Below are 6984 nucleotides of genomic sequence, written 5' to 3' on the forward strand. Positions count from 1 at the left end.
CCCTCCCCCCCCATTCTCTAGGCTGCACAAGGGCTGGGATTCGGCGCGCTTGCCTCGGGCCCTCCCCCGCCCATCCCTTTCTGGCCTTAGATCTGTCCGCTGGGGGCGCGCTCTGTGTGGGACAGAAAGCGGCAGAGCGTGGGTCGCGTGGCGGAGCTTGGTTGCTAGGGACACCTGAGGTCGCCCGCTCGCCCAGCAGGCGCAGCGAAGAAGCGGCGCGGAGTCGGCGTCCAGTCGCGGCGAAGCAGGGTACCATAGGTGAGTGTGGCCGCAGAGCTGGTGTCCGACCCCAGCCGGCCGTTCCCGCGTGCCTCGGCCCCAGCCCTTGGCACGGGCCCCCAACTCCGCTTCCGGTTCGCCACCTTGCCTTTCTCTGGTGAGTCGGAGACCCGGGCCTCCTCCCGGGCCCTCTCTCGAGTCCTCCTCGGCAGCCTCCACGCGGGGAGAACTTCGTTGGCTTCTCCTCGGGCGGCCCGAGCCCCACAGCCTACTAGGTCCTGGTTTCAGCGTGTCCTCTTTCCCGCCGCGCTGCGGTTTAAATTCTGGCTTGGGTTGAAATCCCGGCTCTTTTCAGGGCCTGCTTTTCCCTGACCCCACTCTGAGTTATCCATACACACTTTCCTACATTCCAGAAGACGAGATCCTAATTTAACTCATTTATCTAGCCATTTTTTTTTTATAAACATCGACAAATAGGTAACGAGTGAAGCCACTATGTAAGGTTCCTAGAGAGGGTACATTGGTGAGCAAGACAAACGTGTTTTCGAGAGTTTACAGAACAAGAGATTTTTAATCAAGAAAGCATTTGCCATACTGATGTATGTGCTGTGGTAGAAGTGAAGCGCTTAACCGCGATTTGTTTGGAAAAATACGTCACCCCACCTTCAGTCTTTACATACCGGTTCTGAATCTTGGAAATGTTTTAATCAGCATTTGAAACCCTTCCTTTATGGAGTCATTTTGAATATTCCAAGTCTCAATTTCAGCGCCTGTTGATTTGGCCAATCAGCAGTAATCTGGAGGAACCTAAATTTAAGGGCAGGTACCGTTGGATCCTATGCTTTCAATTGTTGCAATACTGAGATTATTTGCATAAAAACTATTCCCTTTATTGTCCGGAAAGTTACTAGCGACTTACTGATTAGACTCTATAAGTCTGGCCCTGAAAGTTATCAAATGTTCACTGAGAGTGAAGAAGTGGGAAGATATTCAAGTTACAAAGTAGCTTTAGAAAGATACAGCATGGCCTGAACAGAGAACATAGCTCAGTTGTGTTTGTTGGTAGCCATTCTGTGAGCTGGGCTTATTAGGGCCCAAGACTTAACTTTAAATGAATCTATTTCCTGACTTGTAGTTTCCAAGTGACTTTAGTTGTTTTTGTTTTTTTGTTTTGTTTTGTTTTTTGGAGACAGGGTTTCTCTGTGTAGCCCTGGCTGTCTGGAACTCACTCGATAGATCTTGGATCGATCTTGAACTCAGAGATGCACCTGCCTCTGCCTGCCCTTCCCTTCCCGTCTTTTTAAGGTCCTAGGGATTGAACCTTGGGAGTTACACATTCTAGACAGTCAATCACTACCACCAAATTAAAAGTCTCAGGCCTGGAAGGGTTTTGTGGGACCATGGGATTTTAACACTTATTTTAAGTAAAACTTGAGCAAAAGTATTTATGTAAGTTTGTTGGGTTTTTTCTCTCTTCTTACTTTCTTGTTTTGTTTTGTTTTTCTAGACAGGGCTTCTCTGTGTAGCCCTGACTGACCTGGAACATTCTCTGTAGATCTCGAACTCAGAGATCCAGCTTCCTCTGCCTCCTGAATGCTGGGATTAAAGCTCTGTGTTATCACCTGTGTAATCCCAGCTATGATTTCTTTTTGTTTGGTTTTTTGAGACAGACTCTATGTAGTCCTGGCAGTTTCTTAGTCCAGCTTGGAGTACACACTTTTTAAAATTCTTAGGGGAAGAGATGAGTATATTCTATGTAAAGATAAAAAAGCAGGGAAATAGCATCAGGGTTGTGTGTAAGAGTACAGAAGGGGTGGGTGACGGATAGGTTGGTCAAGAAAGATTTCTGGCTAGAGCCAAGTGATAGAGTCTAGAAATGATGCAGTTTAGGGTTCTTGATTGGTTCATTTTCCCTGCCAGTTTAAGAATTAAAAGGCAGGGGAAATCTGAAGTACAACAGATGACAGCAGAGAAGTCTCGAGCACCGCAGGAAAAAAAACCAGTTATAGGAAGACATTTATTGAGGTTGAGAAATAGAGGGGAAAAAAAACCTCTATAAAACAGGCCTTGCCTTTACTCCACCTGTTTCTGCCTCTCCAGTGCTGGAATTACAGGCTTGTTCCAATATTACACAGTACTGATTTTTTTTTTTTTAATGTAGAAGGTATATCTCAAGGAACTGAATTATTACTCCACTTGGGAAAAATTAATAGATCTATTATTAACACATTAAGGTTAGTATAAATGATTTTAAATGAAAATGTTTTTGAGAAGAATAGAATTGGGTGTGGTTTTTATTGTATATTAAGAGAAGATAATGGTTGGAGAGATGGCTCAGCATGGTGACTCACAACCATCTGTAACGAGAACTGTTTCCCTCTTATGGTGTCTGAAGACAGCTACAGTGTACTTACATGTAATAAATACATACATCTTTAAAAAAAGAGAGAAGATACCTGGATTTTCATACATATTTCTGCATTCACTCTATTTTGATGTTTGTTTTTGAGTTAAGATTTAGGGGCTGGAGTGGTGAAGAGTGCTGGCTGTTACTCCAGAAAACCAAGCTCACTGCTGTTTAGTTTTCTGGCCTCTTTGGGTATTGCATCCTGTTGTGCACAGACATACATGCAGACAAAATACTTATATACATAAAACAATAGAAATATTAAAAAGAAGATAATTTAGCCTTAGATGGTTGCAAAAGGGCCTAAAACGCTCGAAGGGGTTTGTAGGTATTGTACTTTGGTATCATATAAAAGAAGGATCAGCTTGGCTGGTAGATCTTTGTTATTTTCTTCCATAGAGTTGAGGTTTCACTGAGTAGCCCAGAATTTTCTAGAATTTTAAGATTCTCCATCAGTCTCACAAGTATGGGATTACCACTGGTGTAGACCACCATCCCGGTGGGCTTGTATGCATTTCCGACTCTGTGACATCATGTGGTAGGCACTAACTGAGTTATACAGCTCCGAGTGCTGTCAGTGCTTCCTATACAACGTGATGGTACCACTAGGCCCGTTAATCCCAGCATTTGGGAGGCTGAGGTAAGAGGGCCCATACATTTGAGGTCAATATGTAGCAAGACCTTGCCTGAAGATACCTAAAGTACCTGGCTCATCAGCTAAAGGTACGTGGTGCCAAGCTTCATGATCTAAGTTCAGTCTTTGGAACCCACATAATGGAGAGAAGAATCATGAGAGTTTGTCCTCTGGCTTCCACAATGATACTGTGACACTCCCACGAATACAGAAATGGATAAATGGATGTTAAAGTTTTATATAAAGTAAAATAAAAAGTCATATTTGTATTAGCATTACAATTTTTGGAAAAGCAGTTACTCTTTGAGTGGCAGAGACTGTTTTGCCAAAATTCTGATTTTCTCTTGGACGTTCAAATGTTCTCATTGGCAGCAAGTACTGTCAGCTGTTTTACTTGAAGTGACAGGCTTTGTTTCATTCTCCAGAAATGTCTGCCAGATACCAAAATCTGAAGGACTCCATCACTTAGGTCAGCTTTTCTCTTTCAAGTAAACGTGGTGTTCCATAGAAAACTCTTGACAGTTGATTCACACGGGTGCTTTGCCTCGAGACAGTTGTCTTGAAGGAGCTTTAATGGTGCTTTGTTTCACTTGAGATAAGGGTCTCGTCGTCCAAGCTGTCCTGGAACTCACCTTGTGGTTGAGAATAACACTGAACTGGGTCTCTCTCTATTGGAAGTGCTAGGATTACAGGCTCGGGCCACTGTGCTCTGCTAGCACGTCTAGCCGGGAGTGTTTCCTCATCCACCTGGGTGCTGGGGATTGAAACTAGTTTGCATCTTACTGGGCAAGTGCTGTATGAGAGCTAGATCCTCAGGCCCTACCTCTCATCTTGTCACATAGGAAATTGTTGTAAAACTTTAAAATATATTCGTGCTATGCAGTAAAATTTGCATTCTTTCACTGTGTGGCCAGTTAAACCATCCTGTGGAAGAATGGACGCTGCCATTGTCTTAAGTTGGGCCTGGGTACCAGTGGCTTTCCTCGTTGATACTTTTCTTACACCACCAATGGACACGTCAGCACAGTGGAAAAGGCTAATGCCCTTTTATTTTCTGGTATATAAACAGTGTGACCTAACACAACCTCTGGAAGAGTCCTAGGGCCCCCTCAGGTTCTGTGAACCACTCGTTGAGGACCTCTGTTCACCTGAGGAAGGAGGTGCCAGTGGAGACTGATAAAAATCAAAGCTCCAGGTGAGCTAGTCACGTGGCCATAAAGCTTTTAACTGGCTTCACTTGTTGGATTCTAAGGAGGCCTAAGAGTAATGTTACCCTCTGGTGTGGCTGTGATAACCTATATCTCTCTTGGTTTACTCTTTTGTTTGCCTTGCTGCACTGTGCCCCTTCAAAGTGCCCGAGATTTCACCTTCCCTTTCTTTAAAGCTGGAGTTTGATCTTCCTCTGTGTATCTTTCAGAAATCCATTTGCCTAGGCCTAAAGAGATGGCTAAGTGGCTGAAAGCTTATAACTTTAAGTGGAGAGGACCTGCCTCCACTTGCCGGGACCCATTACTGGGTGGGTCACAACTGCCTGTAACTTCAGCTCCAGGGGCCTCCAAAGGTACCTGCACTGACGCGCACATACTCAAACGAATACCTCACACATACATGTGATGAAAAATAAAAATAAATCTCACAAACATTATTAAATTCATTGCTTCTCCAAGTTACTGTAGGGAGCTAGAGCTTAGGATTTATCTTGTCAGAGGAAGTGGGTCTGACGCCTGCCTTCCAGTACCACGTAAGGTGCATCCCATCAAGTGCTTCCACCAGGGACCTTGTATAGAAATGATGAGCCATTTCCAGTGTCCCAAATTTCCCAGGTGACCTACAGAAACATCTAGATGGAGGAGGTAAAGGAAACTGCAGGTCTCAGTGCCACGTCCAAGAGAATGATTTAATCAGTGTGTAATGAATAATTCCTGTCTGTAGAAATAGGTGCTTGTCTAAGTTTAGCTGGGACTGGCCCCTAGGGAGTGATTTAAGACAGCATAGGTTCTTCGTCATAGGAAACAGGGCAAGTATCCCTACAGATTGTGCAGAACAGAATAGACCGTGCGTGTGTGTGTGTGTGTGTGTGTGTGTGTGTGTGTGTCTGAGAGAAAGAATGAAAATACGATTTGTGAACCTATGGCTTCACAAATGCCAGGCAACTAATGGTTCTACTCTAGGCTATATCCCAGCACTAATTTTTATTTGGAGGTAGTCCTTCCCTAAGTTGCCCAAGTTGGCTCTGAATTTACTCTTAACTCCTAAGCCTCGAACCCATGATCATACTTGAGTAATTAGGATTACAGTTGTGCACTATCAGGCCTGGCAGACTCAGTAGTCTGGCTTTAAGTTGTATTTTCAAAAGAGCACTGTGAGCCATGGGGGATGGGGAGCGGACATAGGACAGGACTGGGAAAGTATAGTTCAGTTGGTAAGTGAGGACCTGGCTTTGAGTCCTCAAAACACCTGTAACAACTGGATGGTTAGCACAAGCTTCTGTAATTCCAGTGCTCCTATGAGGAGATAGGACACAGAGACAAGATACTTAGAAGGTAGCTAGCCTGGTGTATGTAGTAGAAAAACCGACAATGCCTTAAACAGGGGAGGGTGTGAGGCCCAACACCTGAGGTTGTCCTCTCCCCTCACATGAGTCCTGTGGCACATGCACTTGAATGCACACACACACACTAACGCCAAAAAAACAACAAAAACCACGATTGTAAGGAGGCTGAGTGTAGAAATAGAATTCAATTGGTAACATGATGGTGGCTTTATTAAGGTAATGACTGGAGAAGACTTAAAAAACTGCTTTGAAGTTGGAAACACTTGTTGATGGATTGAGTGGAAGAGGGTCAGCAGAGGTCAGGATGAAACCCTCATTACTCCATACGGGTTGGAACCTTCTGTGTTGCCTGTCCCTGGGCCTGAGACCCTCTCTTTCCCACTAGATACTTTGTTTGAGTATGGTTCATTGGCCATGTAGCCCAGGCCTCAGACTAATGCTCTTCGTGCCTCAGCCTCAGGAGTGCTGAAATTACACGCCATTGCCACCACGTGGTTTGGGTTTTTAGTTTATTAAAGTTTAATTGGGTGGGGAAAGGATGGCTTCATCTTAGTGTCATTGATTCTCTTGTCCTTCAGTGCGTCTAAAGGCCAACATTCTCACCTACTTTCAAAAAAGATTACAGGGTAAGTTGTTCTCTCTTAAATGGCAGTGGCTATAAAAACCCTTGAACTCCCCTCTCGGTTCCTGCTATCTCTGTTGAGGACAAGACTTGGGTTTTTTTAAGACTCAGGTCTTAATGATATTCTTCAAGCAATGAAGACTCCAAACCCGTAGCATGTTGATTGGCCCCAGAAAGTGCTTCTATTAAGCTTTGCCTTGAACTAGAGTTGCAAGTCCACTGGCAGACAGATTTAAAAGACTTTTCATGTAGGCATGTGACCTCGTTTTCTACCCTTAGAGCAAGACAGGTAGATTCTTCCTTTAACCCTATTTTAGGTGTAAAGTTGAACATCCTGTTGCTTCAGTACCATTGGTTAAAACATGATCATGAAATTGCTGAGGCAACTTTTAATCGGCTGAAGTGTGGTTTACTTCTGGACTCTGTTGTGTCCTGTTGGCCTACATGTCTATTATTAACACTGCTATCATAGCCTTGTTCTAGATTGTGAAACCAGGCAGAGTAAGTCTCCTAGCTATTCAGTCTACTATTCTAGATCTGTTATATTT

General features: G+C 44.1%; 1 protein-coding gene across 2 annotated transcripts in view; it reads left to right on the plus strand.

Annotated features, from left to right (window-relative positions):
• The first annotated feature begins 55 nt into the window (after positions 1-55).
• Ttll4 (tubulin tyrosine ligase like 4) overlaps positions 56-6984 on the plus strand; it is a 40837-nt gene continuing 33908 nt past the window's right edge. For both annotated transcript variants that reach the window (XM_021159530.2, XM_029477176.1), the window contains exon 1: positions 56-258. The gene's annotated coding sequence lies outside the window, so the exon portion shown is untranslated. The remainder of the gene's footprint in view (positions 259-6984) is intronic.

The sequence above is a fragment of the Mus caroli genome, chromosome 1 (assembly GCF_900094665.2).
Source record: "Mus caroli chromosome 1, CAROLI_EIJ_v1.1, whole genome shotgun sequence".
NCBI classification, from domain to species: Eukaryota; Metazoa; Chordata; class Mammalia; order Rodentia; family Muridae; genus Mus; species Mus caroli.